Below are 20455 nucleotides of genomic sequence, written 5' to 3'. Positions count from 1 at the left end.
GTTCAGTCACTCAGTCGTGTCCGACTCTTTGCGACACTATGGACTGCAGCATGCCAGACCTCCCTGTCCAACACCAACTCCCGGAGTTTACTTAAACCCATGTCCATTGAGTTGGTGATGCCATCCAACCATCTCATCCTCTGTCGTCCCCTTCTCCTCCCGCCTTCAATCTTTCCCAGCATCAGGGTCTTTTCCAGTGAGTCAGTTCTTTGCATCAGGTGGCCAAAGTATTGGAGTTTCAGCTTCAGCATCAGTCCTTCCAATGAATATTCAGGACTGATTTCCTTTAGGATGGACTGGTTGGATCTCCTTGCAGTCCAAGGGACTCTCAAGAGTTTTCTCCAACACCATAGTTCAAAAGCATGAAACTTATGTCCTCCTAAAGTCTTGGGCTTCCCAGGTGACACTAGTAGTAAAGAACCTGCCTGCTGATGCAGGAGATGTAAGAGATGCAGGTTCGATCCCTGGGTTGAGAGGATCCCCTGGAGAAGGAGATGGTAATCCACTCCAGTATTCTTGCCTAGAGAATCTCATGGGCAGAGGAGCCTGGCAGGCTGCAGACCGTGGGGTCTCAAAGAGTCAGACACAACTGAAGTGACTTAGCATGCAAAGTCTTTTGCAGGATGTTCATAGAAGCTTTACTCACAATAGGCAAAAACGGCTCAAATGATCATGTGGTCATCCATACCACAATACTTGGCAATAAAAAGGAGTGAATCAGGGACTTCCCTGGTGGTCCAGGGGTTAAGAATCTTCCTTCCAATGCAGGGGTCACAAGTTGGCTCCCTGGTCAGAAAACTAAGATGCCACATGCCATGGGGTAACTGAGCCCACAAATGAAGAGTCTGCTCAGCAAAACAAAACAAAAAAAAGAGTGACTCACTGACATTCATAGCAACAATATGGATGAATCTCAAAATAATGATGCTGAGTGACAGAAGCCAGACAAAAAACATTCATACCATGTGAATCCATTTATATAAAATCCCAGAAAATGCAAACTACAGTGACAGAAATGGAGTGGGGTGTCAGGGAGGGTGGGAAGGACAGGATTATAAAGGGATGTGAGGGACTCATGGAGGTAACAGATCTGGTCATTATCTGGATTGTAGTGATGAAATCACTGGTGGTCACATACTGAAACGTGTACTTTTTAGGTATTTTGTGTATGTATGTGTGTGTGGCCACAGGGCATGTGGAATCTCAGTTCCCTGACCAGGGATCGAACCCACACCCTGTGCACTGGAAATGTGGAGTCTTAACCACTGGACCGCCAGGGAAGTCTGGTATTTGTACCTTTTAGATATGTGCATTTTATTGTTCATCAATTATAGCATGACAAAAAGTAATTATTAGCTTCAAGAAAACAGAAAAAAACAATGCTTAGCTATGAATAATATTTGCAGAGGAAAAAATCACAGAAGCACTGAACAGTGATTGTTAAATTGAGATATTAAATATATTCAGTGAGTTGCAAAAAGAGAGTGTGTAAATCTTAAGTGTGACTAGTGATTTAACCCCAAACCGCGATGGTACTTCCGCAGTAGAAGATGGAGGACAGGAAATGGGGGAGGCGGTGATGCAGGAAAGCAAAATTCTCCCTTCTCACAACAGGTAGTGGTAGAGAGCATTCAGAAGACAGGTAAACAGAGCAGGGAGGAAAAGATGGCTAGAAGGTATGTGTCAAAAGAGTGGTATGTGCTGATTGCTTAGGAGCATGAAATGTGTAAGTGCTAGAAAAAAATAAACCCAAAGACTCAAAAGTGGTTGCTTCTGGGGGAGGGGGGTGGCATGGGGAGACAGGGAAGGACAGACAGGAAACCAGTGCATGTTGTTATCTTCCTTTTCGCGTTAAGGTGGTTTTGTTTCCCATGCCTGGACTGTATTGCATCAATTCTAAGACGCCCATTTATTCACATGCTTAAAAACTGAAGTATAGCTGATTTTAATATTGTGTTCGTTTCAGGTGTATGGCAGAGTGGTTCATATGATGCTGGGAAAGACTGAGGACAGGAGGAGAAGGGGACGACAGAGGATGAGATGGTTGGGTGGCGTCACAGACTTAATGGACATGAGTTTGAGCCATCTCCAGGAAATAGTGAAGGGGAGGGAAATGTGGCATGCTGCTGTTCATGGGATTGCAACAAGTCGGACACGACTTAGTGATTGAACAACTATATATATATATATCTTGTATCGATCACTTCCTGGCTGGGTGACATTAAGGAAGTCACTTAGCCTCTCTGAGCCCCGAATTCTTCATCTAACAAGTTTGGTAATACTCCAGAATTGTAATACTAAGTAAGCACATGGGCAGGAAGCCCAGTGCTTGATCTACAGTAGGAGTGCAATAAACAGCAGCTGTTCCAATTAGCTCTTTTTTAATTTAAAATAATTGTTATTTTGTCAAAATAATGCCACACTTCAGTGAATCTAAGACATCACCAACTATAACATGCACCATTACTTATGCACCATGGAGAAATAAGCACTGCCAATTATAGCCGTCAGGTGCACTGCTGACTGTAAGAAAATGTATCTTGATTTTAAAGATGTTAAAATGTGAATCAGCGCCTAGAGACAATCATGCTGAGTGAAGTAAGCCAGCCAGACAGAGAAAGATAAATATGATATCACTTATATGTGAAATCTGAAAAAAAAAATAAAGTGATACAAATGAACTTATTTCCAAAACAGAAAGAGACTCATAGACATAGAAAACAAATTTATGGTTACCAAAGGGGAAAGGCGGTGAGGGGGAATAAATTAGGAGTTTGGGATTAATACATACACACCAAAATAAAGAGGGCCTATTGTGTAGCACAGGGAATTAATTATATTCAATATCTTGTAATAACCTATAATGGAAAAGAATCTGAAAAAATATATATATGTATATTATAAAACTGAATCACTTTACAACTGAAACTAACACAACATTGTAAATCAACTATACATCAATTAAAAAAAAAAACTAGGGAGTGACTAACTCCTGAGTACTACCTCTGTTTTGATTAGTTTGAAAGAGAGAGGGACCATCTATGGTCCCTTCAGTTGTAAAGCCCAGAGAGAAACAAAGACTTGCTCAAAATCACACAGCCTGACAAAGGTCAAGTTGGGCCTAGACCTGGGCCTTTAGCTGGGTCCTTTTCCGGAAACTTATCTTTCCCTTACTGTTACCCCAAAACTCAGGACACCACTGAGAGCTTGGATTGCAGCTCCCAAGTTCAGGCAACATTTCTGAGGCCCAGGTGGAGCCCTAGGAGGTGGACTCTGGGAAGGCAGGGCCAGGCCTGGTACCTGGAGGGGCTCAATAAACTTGTCACAGGAACACAGCAGGGAGTTCTGGGTCAGCAGCAGGGTGACCTCAGGACTGGGCAACCCCACAGGAGGAGACGGGGGGCACCAGTGTGGCAGGGACCAAGGGCTTGTCTGGAAGCTGTACTTGTGCATCGAGCTCACTGTTTTTAGGCAAAGGTGTCCATGGACAGAGGAGCCCGGTGGTCTCCAGTCCATGGGTCGCAAAGAGTCGGACTCAGCTGAAGCGACTTAGCATGCACGCACAGGCTTGTTCAAGGTCCCTGGGGCACTGGGCTACTAGTGGTTAGCACGATGGGGAGGGGGATAAAAACAGCCAAGCAGTCCTTCAGCTTTGCTTCCTCTTTTAGCCAAAAATTGCTCCCATCTCCCAACACTGAAAAGAGCCCTTGTTACTATTTACTGAGCATCTCACCGGTCCTCTGAACAGAGGCCCAAAGAGGTCAAGCCAGGCATCTGCAGTCGCACAGGCAAGAAGGAACCCGTCTGACCCCAGAGCCTGCACTCTAACCCTCAGCAGCACTGCTCTTGCATGGTATTTCTGTGTATCTGATGGAACATGGCCATTTGGGGCACCTGCCCCCCAAAGGGAAACCTACATCCTGTTTCCGGTTCCGCCTCAAAGATATGATTGTCGATAACAGTGACTGGGGAGCTAAGCACGCAGGCGCAGCCCTGCTGACTCTTTCCTTCCTCTCTCCTCTGGCCCTCTGCAGAGCTCCCAGCAGCCCCCAGTCTGCACTTGACCATGGCCTGCCCGTGGCCTTTGCAGCATTTTCACACCTTGTGTCTCAGAGCCACGTTCTCCTCTTCTGCCAAATGGGAGGGAGGGTAAAACTGACCTTGTGGGTCTCCTTTGGGGACGGCAGGAGTTAATGCATTTTCTGTGTGGTGCACTCCACTTGGTTGGGGATCCGGGAGGAGTGTCGAGGAGTCAGGGGACATGGGTGTGACCCTTGGGCCTGTCACTGACCGCTGTGCAGCCGGAGGCAAGCTTCTGCCTCTCTGAGCCTCGGTTTCCTCATCTGTATGATGGGGTGGCAGCCTTGCCCCACCTGTCATTTACCTGCAGCAGGCTGAGGCGTCAGACTGACGTTACTGTGGTTCTCGGTTATCTTCACTGCTCCGCGCCCTTGACCCTCTTTTCCCATCAAAAGAGCCCATCTAGGGACTTCCCTGGTAGTCCAATGGCTAAGACTCTTTGCTCCCAATGCAGGGGACCTGGATTTGATCCCCAGTCAGGGAACTAGATCCCGTATGCCACAACTAAGAGTTTGTATGCCACAACAAAGATCAAACATCCCTAATGCCACAACCAAGATCCAGCACAGACAAAAAAATAAAAAGCCCACCTAGAAACCTCATCCCAAGATTCCTCTGTTCCCTAGGGTGCTGGGAATCCTCACGGGACCGAACTGAGGGACCGCCAGGATCATCGAATCCTTCATCTGTGAAATGGGCACAAGGACAGTGTCTGCCTCACTTCAGTGTGGGGAGACCCACGTGAGTTGATGCATGTAAATTACCTAGGGGATCTTCTCTGATGGGAAACCTCCTTTCCACCAATGTGAAAGGGAAACAAGCAAGGAAGCTCATGGCAGCAGGATCTGGGATGAAGAGAAGGGCAAATCACCACGATCCATCTCCCATGTAGCCCCAGAATGCCTGGATCCCTGGGACTCCTCCTTGGGAAGCCCCTCCCGCATGTACGAGAGATGCTCTGAGTGACAGCAACCAAGGGGCCCATGCTTGCAGTATGATAACCACTTCTTTATTTTTTTGAAGTTTTTTTGTGTATGGATCATTGTAAAGCATTTATTGAATTTGTTACAATATTGCTTCCATTTTATGTTTGTTTGTTTGTGTTTTTTTGGCGGTGAGGCTTGTGGGGTCTTAGCTCCCTGATCAGGGATCAGACTCTTACCCCTTGCATTGGGAAGCAAAGTCTAAACCGCTAGACCACCAGGGAAGTCCCCATATAACCACTTCTGAGGTGAGGTTGTGAAAGACTGTGGCCTTCACCTGGGGCTCTCTCTGGGACAAGCAACTGTCACATCCTGGGGACACGCAACTGTCACATCCTGGGGACACTCAGATGACCTATGGGGAGGCTAAGGAACTGAAGTGTCTGGTCGAAGCCAGCAAGGAACGGACGCCAGCATCAATCACAGAAGTGAACCAGGAAGCCGATTCTCCAGCCGCTGCAGCCTGACTGCTGAGCGACCCAGAGCCAGAACAATCCAGCTGAGCCACTCCCAGATTCCTGACCCCCAGAACCTCTAAGATAGTCAACGTTTGTCTTTTCTTTGGCCGCACGCAATGCACATAAGATCCTAGTTCCCCTGACCAGGGATGGAACTCGCACCTCCTGCCGTCAAAGTGCGGATTCTTAACCCCTGGACTGCCAAGGAAGTCTCTAAATGTTTATTTCTCTAAGCTGCTGAGTTTGGGGGTAGTTTGTTTTATAGCAGCAGTTACTGTTATACAGCAGTAAATAACTGATACTGTTAAATCCGTTTTCATGTACACTTGTTGTGGAATGCTGTTGTCGTTTAGTCGTTAAGTCGTGTCTGACTCTTTCACGACCCCGTAGACTGCAGCTCACCAGGCTGCTCTGTCCATGGGATTCTCCAAGCAAGAATAATGGAGGGGGTTGTTATTTCCTTCTCCAGGGAATCTTCCAGACCCAGGGATCCAACCTGAGTCTCCTATTTCCAGGTGGATTCTGAGCCACCAGGGAAGCCTATGGAATGCCGTGTGCTCGGTCTCTCAGTAGTATCTGACTCTGTGACCCCGTGGACTGTGTAGCCTGCCAGGTTCCTCTGTCCGTGGAATTTTCCAGGCAGGAATACCAGAGAGGGTTGCCATTTCTTACTCCAGGGGATCTTCTCAACCCAAGGATCGAATCAGAGTCTCTTGCATCTCCTGCATTGGCAGGCAGATTCTTTATCACTGTACCACTATGAAATACTAGACTGATGTTTAAAAAATGAAACGGATTCCTGTGTCCAAACATGGAAAGCTATCCATGGCATGCTGTTAAGTGAAAAGAAATCTTGCAGAACAATGTGTATGGTGTGATACTTTTTGTCTAAAAATATGCTGTTATGGCCTAGCCAAAAAATCTAGGGGAATTTATCCAAACTATTAATAGTGGTTTTCTCTTTCATTGCAAAAGCAGGGAGGGCGCACAGAAGACCATCACTCATTATTTCTGTCCTGTTTGAACATTTTACCACATAACTGTCTTAATTTGGTAAACTGGTGGGGTAAAAAAAGATAAAAATTTTAAACAGATTTGCCTAAAATGAGCCTGGTAGAAAAACAAAATACACCAGTTTCAATAGCCAACGACACTTGAAATCTCAGTGTTGAACAGACTGGGAGTTAATTTCTTCATCTTATGAACTTCAGTGCCCAGCAGGGAGGGGTGGGTCGGAAGAGCTCTCCTGGGATCCGGCTGGATGAGGGGGCTCTGCGTCTTCACACGTGGCTTCCCAGGCGGCCCTGGGCACAGACACCCAGCTGGCAGATGGGGAAAGAGAGGGCAGAGGATGAAGTGCGAGAATTTTTTCATGGGTCAGATCTGGAAATGGTGCTAGGTCACTTCTGCCCACGTTCCTCTTAGTCAGGACTCAGTCCTCCTCTGGCTATGGCTCCCAGTACATGACCTCAGGAGCATCCACCCCTTCAGCTCCCCAAGGTGACTGTCCACGTTCCTTGCTGTGTCCCATCTGAACAGCTCGGCCACAGGAATATCAGGGCAAGGCCCTCCTGCTGACCCCGGATGCTACCGGCCACCCGGAGGAAGGAAGCGCTGACGCTGCACATTCTAGAACTTGAACTCTCCGCTGAGGGAGGCCCAGCGTGTCCGGTGTGGTCCGGTCTGTCCATCAGGAACACAGCCTTCTGACCTGGTGCCCCCCCTCCGCCTCCTCCTTCCAGGGTCAGGGCCCATCTTCTAGGGTGGGGCTGTTCGAGGATGAACTCGGGGTCACAGAGCCCCAGGAACTGCCGGCAAACCACCACGTGCATCCGTGTGTATCTGAACGGCAGTACCAGACTCGCCAAGGTCAAGAAGCACATGGAGGCTCTCCATGCCCTCCCGCACACCAGGCCTGCCCCTGTGTGCAGGACCTCCCAGCAGCTCTCTGAGAGACCCAGGTGGGCAAACTGAGGCTCAGAGAGGGGACGTCACTCACCCAAGGTCACACAGCTCCTGGAGGGGGAGGCTGAGAGTGCAGGCAGGTCTGCCGACTCCAAACTCAGTGTTCCTCATCCTTACTCCACTTCATTCATTCATTCATTCATTCACATATCCCTCGACTGTGGGCCAGGCTCTGTGTGTGTATTTTTTTTCTAATATTTACTCATTTATTTGGCTGCTCTGGGCCTTTGTTGCGGCACTCGAACTCTTAATTGTGGCATGTAAGATCTAGCTCCCTGATGAGGAACTGAACCCAGGCCCTCAGCAGTAAGAGCACAGAGTCCTAACCACTGAACTGCCGGGGGATTCCCATTTTGTTAATACCCTTAAAATTTTTTGGAATAGGGACTTCCCTGGTGGTCCAGTGGCTAAGACTCCTAGCTCCCAGTGCAGGGGGCCTGGGTTTGACCTGTGGTCCTAGGGACCACATACACGGCAACTAAAGATCCCATAGACCATAAGACCTAAAACCTGGCACAGCAAAATAAATACATAAAAGTTTTTTGAAATAATATTAGATTTACAGAAAAGTTGCCAAGATAATATAGAAAGTTTCTGTAAACCCCTCACCCGGATTCCCCTAATGTTAGCATCCTAAATTTACCATGCGGTGTTTGTCAAGAGGAAACAACTTTGGTGCATTGCTTTGAAAGAAATTCCAGCCTTCACTCACGTTTCACTTCAGTTCACACTGGTCCTTTTCCAGGAGCCCCATCCAGAATGCCACGTTGCATTTTGTCACATCTGCTTGACTTCTTCTGCTCCATCTCTCCTGTCTTTTCTTGCTTTGCATGACCTGGAGTTTTGAGGAGATTTGGCCAAGTATTTCGTAGAATATCTCTCAATTCAAGTTTGGTGTTTTTCCCTTTGATTATATTGGGGTTTTGGATTTGGGAGTAGGAAACTACAGAAGCGGATGCAGCGCCCTCCTCATTACATTATATTAGGGGGTGCGTGATACCCATATGACATCACCTAGGAGATAAACCTTCACCTCTCGATACTCGTGGTTAAGGCGGAGACTGATAGATTTCTCCACTGTAAGGTTATCATTTCCTCCTCTGTATTCTTCGGAAGCGAGTCACTAAAGGCAGTCTATACTCAAGGACTGGAGAATTAAACTTCACCTCCTGGAAGAATATAGTAAATTAGTTGGAATTCTTCTGTAAAGATGATTTGTCCCTTCTCTCACAGTTAAAAAAAAAAAGTTATTATTTTATTTTTTCTTCAAGCTGTGTGGCATATGGGATCTTAGTTCTCTGGCCAGAGATCAGACCCGTGCCCCCCATACTGGGAACACAGAGTCTTAACACTGGACCACCAGGGAAGTCTCTCCTGTTTATTTGATTTTGGTTGTGATGAGCCTTCGTCGCTCTGCGAGGGCTGACTCTAGTTGTGCTGAGTGGGAGCTCCTCCTTGTTAGGGTGCAGAGGCCTCTCAGTGTGGGGGCTTCTCGCTGCAGCGCCTGGGCTGTGGGGTATTCAGACTCAGTCGCTGCAGTACGCAGCCTGGGTAGTTGTGGTTCATGGGCTTACGGGCTTAGTTGCTCTTTGGTGTGTGGAATCCTCCTGGATCAGGGCTCGAACCCCATGTTCCGTGCATTGGCAAGTGGATTCCTACCCACTGAACAACCATAGAAGTCTCCTCCCATTTACTTTTTTATTCATTTTCTTATATTGGTATGGACTCACGTATCTATTTTATACTTTGAGTTGTAAAACCCTATATGACATTACTTATTTTGCTGCTCAAATGGTTCCAGCTTTGGCCATTGGGCGCTCTTGCAGGTTGGCTCCTATGTCCCATTGACACTCCCCTGTCCTTTTGTTTTTTGAGCCTTTCTTAGCTTTCCTGCACTACAAGATGCTTCAGGCTTATTTTTATGCTTTCCCTGTTTTGGCCTTGGACTCTGCTTTTTCTTAAAGGAGCCCCAATTAGTTTTATTGGAGAATGGCATTTAGAAACCAAGATCTGGGCATCTGGTCTTGGTAGCTTGTTGCTACAAGGATGTCGCAGCCTTGCGACATCCTTCTAAGCCTTGTGAGCCATCCCACGACTTTCGCTGTATCTATTCATTAAAAGCCAACCTCTAGACCCAGCCTACTCTCAGAAGGCAAGGATTACACGTGGAGGCAGGAATACCAGTCAATGGGCATCACTGGGGGTCATCTTAAAGACTTCTTGCCACCAAGACTTAAACCAAGATGGGGCAGTTGTGATGGTCAGGACCAACCCCATGTGCATGGTCAGAGGACAGGCAGGAACATGACACAGCTGTGAACAGGAATAAGGAAGCCCTGTCTCTACCGATACACAACGATCTCTAAGATCCTTTGTTCAGTGAAAGAGCATGGAACAGAGCCACAGATGTGGTGTAGGACTTTCCTTCTGTTAATGAGAGAAAAAACCAGAATATAAATTTGTGTTTGCAGAAACTATCTCTGAAAGACACCCAAGAAGCCCATAACACTGCCTTCTCCTGGAGATGGGTGGATGTTGTATCTAGATCTTTCTATGTACACATAATTTTTAAAAATTATTTATTTATTTATTTTTGACTCTGTCTTCATCACTGCGAGAGGTTTTTCTTTTAGTTTCAGAGAGCGGGGGCTACTGTCTAGGTGCGATTCTCGAGCTTCTCATTGTAGTTGCTTCTTTTGCTTCAGAGCACAGGCTTGTGGGCTCCTGGCCTTCAGTAGTTGTGGCTCCCGGGCGCTAGAGCACAGACTCAGTAGTTGTGGTGCTCAGGCTAAGTTGTTCTGAGGCATGTGGGATCTTCCTGGATCAGGGATTGAACCCATGTCTTCTGTATTGGCAGGCAGATTCTTCACCACTGAGCCAATCAGGAAAGCCCTGTACACATAGTTTTTAAAAATTTTGGAACCATGTGAAAGCATTACCTATTCCAGATTAAATTAAAAACAAAAAAAGTTGTTGTTATGCCAAGTGAAGGACAAAAAGCCGATGACTTCCCTGTGGTTTGGAAAAAGAAATATAGCGGGCAGGCCAGGGACCCTGGGGAACACACAGGCTGAACTCAACATGGTGGTGGGCCAACCTCACTTCTGCAAAACATCACAGTCTGTCACACTTGGTTTGTGCAGTAGCTTTAAATGCTGCTGTTCTTGCAGTTTGGTTTGTGCTTAATTCGTAGCTGTGTGGTATAGTGGCCAAGAATATAGGATGCAGGATCCTGACTTTGTGCGTCCAAAACCTGAAGCACCCAGTTAGGTGATTATGGGCAAATGATGGAGGTCTCTGAGCCTCAGTTTCCTCTTCTGTATAATGGGGACAATAATGGTCCCTATCTTGCAGGTGATGAGAAGGACTCGGTGAATTAATACATGTCAGGGGCACAGAGCAGGGGCGGAACAAGTGTAAAGCTAGTATGGTTACCAAGTTAATAGATATCTAGGGAACAGAATAATTAAAATAATCTATATCACCTCTGGGAATTTTTGAGGTTTTCTCCTTTTTATTTTTTTTTGAATTAAAATTTTGTTTTATTTATTTATTTTTAGGCCATGTGGCATGTGGGATCTTAGTTCACTGACCAGGAAGCATGTGCTGGAAGCATAGAGTCTTAACCACTGGACTGCCAGGGAAGTCCCAGGTTTTCCCTGTTTAAATGAATGCTTTTATTATTTGAGTTGGAGGAATGTGGGACTGCCACGTGTGCGTGGCCCATGTCCAGCCTGGCACTATTCACCTTTGGACTAGCATGGTCTGTCTCCTTCCCAATTCCTTCCCAGCATCCAATCCCAATTGAGATTGAGCTCTGCAGGGTAGGGAGGGTCTGTTCACCCCGCATCTCCGCTGTCTAGCCTGGTGGCCGGCACAAACTAACATCCAGTTAACACTGAGTGAATACGTGAATGCAAGCAGGAATGAATGAATGGAAAATCCGGCAGTGTGACCTTGTTACTGAACTTCCTCTCAGGTGATCAGGGAAGGCTTCCAGGAGGAAGTGTGGAGGGGGTGTGTGGCAAGGAGGGCAGTGTTTAGGCAGAGGGTTCAGCCTGGACAAAGGTTCAGAGATCAGGCAGCATTTTATTCCTTTGGAAACTGAAAGCAATCTGGGTGGAGGTCAGAGGGTGAGGGTGGGAGGTCATGAAGGAGAAGGGGTCAGGCAGGTGAGCAGGGCCCAGATCACTCACTGCCAGGAGCGGGTAGACTTTGCCCTGAGCAGGAGGGGAGACAGGGCCTGGGACGAGGCATCAGAGACTAGAGAGGGAGCAAAGGACTCCCAGCTGAGCTGGTGCCCCCCTCCCCCCAGGCTGCATATTGCTGTGTTGACTTTGGGCAGGTCGCTTCCTCTTTCTAGGTCTCAGTTCTTCCATCTGTGAAATGGGCACGGGGTTCTTATGAGGGTGGATACCAGACTGTATCACAACGCACACTCCCCTAACCCACTGATGGGCTGGGAGAATCTGCCTGCTGGTTGACAGGACAATCTGGCATAATGTATTACATCCTTACACTGTCCTTAACCTTCAACTCAGCAGTTCCTTTTCTCAGAACTTATCCTGAGATAATAATTTAGGACTTGTGAAAAGATTTGGCTCAGAGGATGTTCATTAGAACGTTGCCTGCAATGGCAGAAAAATTAGAGATGGCCTAAAAGTCCAGCATTAGGGAAGTGGATGTGACGCTATCAAAAGTTGTGCTTAAAATTTTCATCTAATGACATGCAAATGTTTCCACTGTACATTACAAAAAGTTTTTACTGCAAAATAGCACATCTCACTTTTAAAACATTCAGATCCTAAAGAAAATTATAAAGTAAAACCTGAAGATTCCCCTTCTACCCACCAATTTCTACTCCTGAAAGTTAACCACCATTAACAGTTTTTTAAATTGTCTTTCAGACTTAGATCAACAGGTATACAAACATATAAACATATATACATACCTATGTGTGTTAAATATCATATATATAAGATGGTATTTCTTTTTAAGAACATAAAAATAAATGAAAAAAATAAATAAAATTTTGCATAAAAAAATAAAAGAACATGCAAAGTTTTCCTTTCTTTTTTTTATTTTCTGAGCCTAATACAAGATCTTAATTCCCCTACCAGAGATTGAACCCATGACTCCCTGCAGTGGAAGGACAGAGTCCCAACCACAGGACCACCAGGAAAGTCCCCAGAACATGCATAGTTTCCTAATAAAATATTATCTAATGGCATATATTGTGCTAGATCATTATTGTAATGGCCCCCAAAGTATCTTGCCTCCCTCCATCTGTACCCTGGGGTGGGCCCTTCTCATGTTGAATTTGGACCTGATCATGTCACTTGCCTTGGACAAGGGGGCATTAACAAGCCAGATACAAAGAAGGGCTTAATAAGAGCTTGCACTTTGAGGTGTGTCCTTTTGAAATACTCTTGGGATCCAGCTGCCACGCTACAAGGAAGCTCAGGTTAGACTGGGATTAGCAGCCACGTGGAGAGAGGCCCTGGAGGCTGAGAGGCCACCTTGGAAGTTCCACCCCAGCTAAGCTCCCAGTTGAAGGCAACCACATGAGTGAGCCCTGCTTTTGCCTGTTTTGGAGTGGTTTGTTACTGAGCAATAGATGATAGAAACATGGATTGTTCTGCAACTGTTTGAAAAATCTTAACAATACATATATTGTGAATATCCTCCTAGGTCAGTTCATATAAATCAGCTCATTTTTTTAAATGGCTGCATAGTTTTTCATGGGGTCAATGAAGCATAATTTACTTACCTGCTTCATACTGATGGGCATTAGGTGGCTTCTGATTCTTTGCCGTGACAAACAACACTGCCTCCTTGTGTGGACTGTTGTTGTTTAGTCGCTCAGTCGTGTCTGACTCTTTGTGACCCCATGGACGGCAGCATGCCAGGCTTCCCTGTCCACCACTATTTCCCAGAGTGTGCTCAAATTCATGTCCATTGAGTCAGTGATGCTAACCAACCAGCTCATCCTCTGCCACCTCTTTCTCCTTTTGCCTTCAATCTTTCCCAGCATCAAGGTCTTTTCCATGAGTCAGCTCTTTGCATCAGGTGGCCAAAGTATTGGAGCTTCAGCATCATTCTTTCCAATGAGTATTCAGGGTTGATTTCCTTTAAGATTGACTGGCTTGACCTCCTTGCAGTCCAAGGGACTCTCAAGAGCCTTCGCCAGCAGCACAATTTGAAAGCATCAGTTCTTTGGCACTCAGCCTTCTTCATGGTCCAACTCTCACATCTGTACATGACTACTGGAAAAACCATAGCTTTGACTATACAGACCTTTGTTGGTAAAATGATGTCTTTGCCTTTTAATATGCTGTCTAGGTGTGTCATAGCTTTCCTTCCAAGGAGCAAGTGTCTTTTAATTTCCCAGCTGCAGTCACCATCTGCAGTGATTTTGGAGACCAAGAAAATAAAATCTGTCACTGTTTCCACGTTTTCCCCCTTCTATTAATATTTGCCATGAAGTGATGGGACTGGATGCCATGATCTTAGTTTTTTGAATGCTGAGTTTTAAGTCATATTTTTCACTCTCCTCTTTCATCTTGTGTGGATAGCATTGCCAACTGACACTAGAGTGCCTTTAGGATAAATTCCCAGAAGCAGAATTGCTGAGTCGAACAGTATGCACTTGAAAACTTTTCGTGGATGTGGTCCAATTACTCCTCCAGAATGCTTGTGCCAATCGGTGTCCCTACCCACAGTGGGTAAGCAGGCCAGGCCCCTAAGCCTTATCTAAGCTTGAAAAAACACTTCAACAGCAACAGGAGGCAGCGCGAGTGTGTGAAAGTGTTACAGAAGTGACTGGGGTGGAGGGAGGGCCGGGACCGTGGGGAAGACTCTTCTGCAGCTGCAGGGAGCAGGGTCTGGGGCCCCAGCCCGACCCCGCCTGGTTCCTTCCTCTTCTGCCAGAGCAGCTGTGCTCAGCACATCCTCTTTCAATGCAATGCTTGAAGGCGCTTCCCCAGCAGACCTGCCTCGAGGGGAGGATCAAGTTCCTCCAGCCTCAACCCCTGCTCACAGTGACCCTCTAGCTCGGATAGGACCCGGCTCCAGCCCCCACCTCCTGCAAAGACAGGAGCTCTCCAGATTTGCCTGTGACTCTAGATGAACCTCTGAACTTCTTGGAGCCCATAACTCATTTGAAAAAATGTTGGATTATAACCGTATCAACCTTTGGGTGCTGTTGTGTATTTCTTCAGTAAACATCTCTCTGTATCTATCTATCCATTCATTGCTTCTGCAAGCTTCCTAAAGAAGCATCCTGGCCTCTTGGCTCCCATGGTCTGTCTAGTGGGAGACAGAGATGGCAGGTAACTGCACAAGTATCTACTTCTGTTTACTGATATGTGGGGGAAGTGTCATCTGAAGTCCAGAGCAAGTCCATTGGAATCTGATTTAGCTGGAAGGTGGGTAACTGAACAGGCATTGAGCTGAGGCCATAGAATGAAGATGTTAAGAGGGTGAAAAGCAGAGTAACTGCATTCCTGGTGGGTGGAATGGCTTGTATAAAGGCCCTGAGGTGGGAGGGCCATGTCACAATCCTTCTGATACTGAAAGAATCTGAGTGCAGAGAGCGAAGGGGAGAGAGGACTGAGATAAACTGGAGGGCTTAACAGCATCACAGTGGCCTTATCAACCGGGGTTGACCACTGAACTAAGAACCTGAAGGAGCCATTGATCTTGTACATTTCTTTACCTGTGGTTAGGGTTCAATAAATGTTATTATTATTAGTTTTAACTTTCTTCACCCTCTAGGGTATAAGGCCAGAGAATTCCCTTTGATCCCAAAAGGCCCTGACTAGTCTGGGTCAGCTGTGTCCCTTGACTGGCGATGGCCCCAGAAATAGCCCTCCTGTTTTGAGAAATTAGAGTCCAAAGCCAGGGAGCTTCAGTAACCGGCCCCCAAAGTCACCCAAGGAGACAAGCTTGGGAACTCAGTTCTCTGACTCCAGGCCCTTGGTCTTGCCTGTTCTCATCATCTCCCTGCCCTGCTCGAAACCCCTAAGGGCTCCCCACTGCCTCCAGAATGCCCAGTCTGGCACTCCAGATCCTCTGCCCGAGGTTGTCTCTCTCTGGCATGAGTCCACACCAAAGTGAAGGGCACTATTCAGTGTTGCCCAGAGGTTGCCAGAGAGCCTGCTACCCCACATTCACGGGTGCTGTCCCCCAACCTGGAAATTGGGGAATGGGGGCGCTCCAGTCTCTTCCATGGTTATTCTTGCAGCTCATGGGGCCCAGCTGTCCTCCTATATTAATTTCCTATGACTGCTGTAATAAATGACCACTTAGTAGCTTAAAATGGGCCTCCCTAGTGGCTTAGCAGTAAAGAATCCACCTGCCAATGCAGGAAATGCAGGTTCGATCCCTGGGTTGGGAAAATCCCTTGGAGAAGGAAGGGCAACCAGCTCCAGTATTCTTGCCTGGAGAATCCCATGGACAGAGGAGGCTGGCAGGCTACAGTCCATGGGGTCCCAAAGCGTCGGACACGACTTAGCAACTAAACAACAACCGAAATCTTAAAACAACTCACATATATTACCTTACAGTTATAGATCTTAGAAGTCCAAAATGGGCTAAAATGAATGTTTCAGCCTCACTGAATTCCTTCTGGAGACTCTAGGAGAGAATTCCAGCTTCTAGATGTTCCCTGCATTTCTTAGTTCATAGCCTCTTCCATCCATCTTCCAAGTCAGCCCTATAGGGCTGAGTCCTTCTCACGCGGCCGTCTCTCTGTTTTTCCTTCAGTCTCTCTCTTTCACACTGGAGGATCCTTGTAATTACATTGGATGTAGTCACACTCAGATAATCCAGAATAATTTCCCTATTTTTAAGGTCAGCTGATGAGCAACTTCAATTTCGTTTGCAACCTGAACTCTACTTTGCCAGGTAGCCTAATGTACTCACACTAATCCCAGGATTAGAATGGGGACATCTTGGGGATTCTCTAGTGGTCCAGTGGTTAAGACGCAGCGCTTTCATTGCTGGGGCCCCAGTTTGACTCCTGGTTTGGAAAGCAAGAGCCCGTAAGCCACACGGTACAGCCAAATTAAAAAGAAAAAAATGATAAGGGCCTTCTCTGGTGGCTCAGTGGTAAAGAATCTGCCTGCTGATACAGGAGAAACAGGTTCGATCCCTGATCTGTGAAGAGCCCACAAGCCACAGAGTGACTAAGCCTGAGCATCACAACTATTGAGCCTGTGCTCTAGAGCCCGGAAGCCACAACTACTGAGCCCATGTGCCGCAACTACTGAAGCCCACAGGCCCTAGAGCCCCTGCTCCTCAACAAGAGAAGCCACTGCAGTGAGAAGGCCATGCACTGCAACTAGAGAGTAGCCCCCACTTGCCACAACTACAGCAAAGCATGTGCAGCAAGGAAGACCCAGCACAGCCAATGCTATCCACATCAAATTATCTGTTTAAAAAATGACTACAAAAAAAAGAATATGAATATCTTTGGGGGGCACTATTCTGCCAGCTACCCCTCCCCTCCCAGGCTCCCGGTCCTGCCCTTCCTAACCGTCCTCACCAGGCAGTTGCCCCCAGGGAATAACCTGGGAGGGAGTAGGTTTTCTTTGTGGTGTGTATTTGAGTTTGTAATGAGCTTTCACATACTTGGGGGCTAGCAGCATTTGCTCTGCTCCACATCTGAGAAGTTTGTGGTTGGAAAGTTTAAGTGACTGGCCCAAGGTCACAGGTTAGAGATGAACATTGCTGGGCTCACCCCCAGGCCTGACCCCAGCTCCCCCTTTTTCCCCTAACCACCCCCCAAATGGTCTCCCCCTCCCCAGACCATCCTAATGATTTTCCAAGGCCACTCCAAGGGAGTTCTGTGGCCAATTTGCCCTTATTTCTGGCTGCTGCCCAAAAGTCATGGGGTCATACTTGAAAGACTTCCTCAAACCTTGCAAGCCCTGGCTCTGGAGATTTCTGCCTGAATTGGAAACAGGCCTGTTTTCTATACCCTGCCAACCGGACTTTAACCAGGGCAGGTTTCCAGGGGAGCTGTCAATGTGTTTCGAAAGCCTTAAAAATGTGCAATTTATATGATTTCCAGTGACTTTACATCTTTGCCAATATTTGATAGGGTCAGTCTTTTTTTTTAAACTATAGTTTCTTTGGACTATATAATTTTCATATAATATAATTTTTATATAATTTTTTGACTAAATTATTTTTATAATTGTATTTATATACTTATTTTTTACTGTGCTGGGTCTTCGTTGCTGTGCATGGGCTTTCTCTAATTGGGATGACCAGGGGCTACTCTCTGGTTGTGATGTGCAAACTTCTCATTGTGGTGGCTTCTCTCGTTGTGGAACACAGGCTTTAATGTGAGCTGGCTTCAGTAGTTGTGGCTCCTGGACTCTAGAGCACAAGCTCATAGTTGTGGTACACAAATTTATTTGCTCTGTGGCATGTGGGATCCTCTCAGATCAAGGATCAAACCCATGTCTCCTGCATTGGCAGGCAGATTCTCTACCACTGAGCCACCAGGGAAGCCCCATTGATATAGTCAATCTTTTTAATTTTAGCTATTCTAATAGGTGTGTAAAGTGAGTGAAGTCAGCTCAGTTGTGTCCGACTCTTTGCGACCCCCATGAACTGTAGCCTACCAGGCTCCTCAGTCCTTGGAAATTTTCCAGGCAAGAGTACTGGAGTGGGTTGCCGTTTCCTCCTCCATGGGATCTTCCCGACCCAGGGATCGAACCCGGGTCTCATGCATTGCGGGTAGACGCTTTACCATCTGAGCCACCAGGGAAGCCCAAATAGGTGTGTAGTAGTATCTAATCATGGCTTTAATTTGTATCCTTGGTGACTACAGAGTAGAGCATCTCTTCACGTGCTTATGTGAGGCCATCTTTGTATGCCTATGTTGTCATCCCCCCCTTTTTTATTATTAAACTTTATTACAATAAAGTTTGACGAAACAGAAAGGTCACCTGGCCTTGATTGTCATTTTGAATCACTGTGTGATTAGTCACTGTCTGGGACTACATCGGATCCATCCTTTTGCTTCTTCGGGACCCTGTTGATGGACGTCTAGGTTGGCTTCGATTTTTTTGCTGTTCTCCCTAATGCTGTGATGTATGTGCTTTTCTGCATATTTGTCCATTTCCTTCATGTGACATCAGTGAGTAAAAGGGATGCACATTGTTTTGTTTTGGCCACGCTGTGGGGCTTGTGGGATGTCAGTTACCCAACCAGAGATCAAATCCATGCCCCCTGCAGTGGAAGTCTGAAGTCTTAACCACTGGGCCGCCAGGGAAGTCTCAGTACAGTTTTAAATAAGCACTAGGGATATAACATACAACATGATAAACATAATTAATTCTGCTGTATGTTATATATGAAAGTTGTTAAGAGAGGAAACCCTGAGAGAAAAAAAAATTTTTTTTTTTAATTTTGTAACTATATGAGATCCTGGATGTTCACTAAATTTATTGTGATGTATGTAAGTCATATCATTATGTATGCTGTACATAAATTTATACAGTTCTGTATGTCAAGTGGAAGGGGAAAAAAAGGTGCATTCTTCTTTTTTGAATGTAGTTTATTTCTGGTTGTGCTGGGTCTTGCTTGCTCCCAGCCAGCTTTCTCTAGTTGTGATGAGCGGGGCCTACTTTTTGTTGCAGGTGACCAGGCTTCTCTCATTGCAGTGGCTTCTCCTGTTGCAGAACACAGGCTCTAGGCTCAGTAGTTGTGGCTCACCAGCTTTAGTTGCCTTTGGCCACAGGATCAACCCAGGGATCAAACCCGTGACTCCTGCAATGGGCAGGCAGATTCCTATCCACAGCACCACCCGGGAAGTCCAAAGGCGTGTTCTTGATACACTGCTTTTTTTTTTTTTTTTTTTTTTAAGGCCAGTTCCAAACGTACACATGGTCTGATGTCCTTTCTGGGGGGAAAAAGGTGTTTGCGTGTGTGTATATTTCCTGGGTGATGGGTTCGGAGGTGAAGTACTTTTTTCTCTAAACTTTTCTGCATGTGCAGCAACGCTTTCTAACAACCACACGTTTGCCCTTCTATTTTACAACAAATAAAGCAACTTGCATTTTGCAAAAGGAAAACCAAGCAGGGCCTAGCCCCGCCCACCCATCGGAGGCTCCACCCCCTTCTCGTCCGGTCCAGCTAGGGGCCGGAGTTGACCCAGTCTCAAAGGCTTCCTGAGAGCCGGTCCCTGTGCGCTGCGGCCCTCAGGGCAGTGACGAGAGCTGCCCTGCAGATGCTTCCCGGAAAGCCCGAGCGTCAGCTGGACTAGACCATTAAATCACCCCAGGAAGGGACCCGAGCATTTCCTCTGCAGAGGGAGGGCCAGGGAGGCGGGGACGTGCGTGCAAGTTTTGGATAAGTACAGGAGCCCCCACTTATGCTTGGGTGAGGGATTAGAAGAGGAGGCAGTGCAGCCACGCTCCCAAGGAACCAAAACAGGGGCCTACAAAACCAGCAGGACCTTCCTGACTTCTCAGTGCCAGGGGCTCTCCGCTTCAGTCTCTGCCTCCCTGAGCACGTGGCTACCCCTGGTGGGTAGTTGAGCTGCCAGTCGAGACTAGCTGAGAGCCAGTTTCCCAAGATGGAATCTGATTGGCCTACCTTGGTCACGTGGCACCTACTCTGGATCCGGCCAATGGGGAAGAGCCCCGAACGCAAGCTGCCTGCTAAGGGGACCTCAGGGAAAGGGCGGACGTGGGCTGGATGGCTCCCCAAAGCCTGCCCTCCGGGGCTCCACAAGCAGAGAAAAACCTGCCGGGGTGGGGGGTGGGGCGGGTTACCCTCCGGCCAGCATGGTGCCTCCCTGCGCGGCTGCTGTCCCGCGGGGCCCAAGTATTAGAAAGGCAGCGGGGGCCAAGCCCCCTCCCACGGAATGGATCCCCACCCAGGTCTGTGCCATAGCCCGACCCTGGTGACAGCTGCTAAGTCGCCTGCCCCAGGGCAGCAATGGCAAAAGTC

The 20455-nt window shown here is 47.1% G+C and overlaps 1 long non-coding RNA gene across 1 annotated transcript; it reads left to right on the top strand.

The window, feature by feature from the left end:
• The first annotated feature begins 1544 nt into the window (after positions 1-1544).
• Positions 1545-5844, top strand: LOC139030572 (uncharacterized). Its single transcript, XR_011482956.1, has 2 exons — positions 1545-1676; positions 4707-5844. It is a non-coding gene; the product is annotated as an uncharacterized lncRNA (long non-coding RNA).
• Positions 5845-20455: the final 14611 nt, after the last annotated feature.

This window comes from Odocoileus virginianus, chromosome 2 (assembly GCF_023699985.2).
Source record: "Odocoileus virginianus isolate 20LAN1187 ecotype Illinois chromosome 2, Ovbor_1.2, whole genome shotgun sequence".
NCBI classification, from domain to species: domain Eukaryota; kingdom Metazoa; phylum Chordata; class Mammalia; order Artiodactyla; family Cervidae; genus Odocoileus; species Odocoileus virginianus.
The sequence above is the reverse complement of the archived record's forward strand: the minus strand, read 5'-3'. Positions and strand labels throughout refer to the sequence as shown.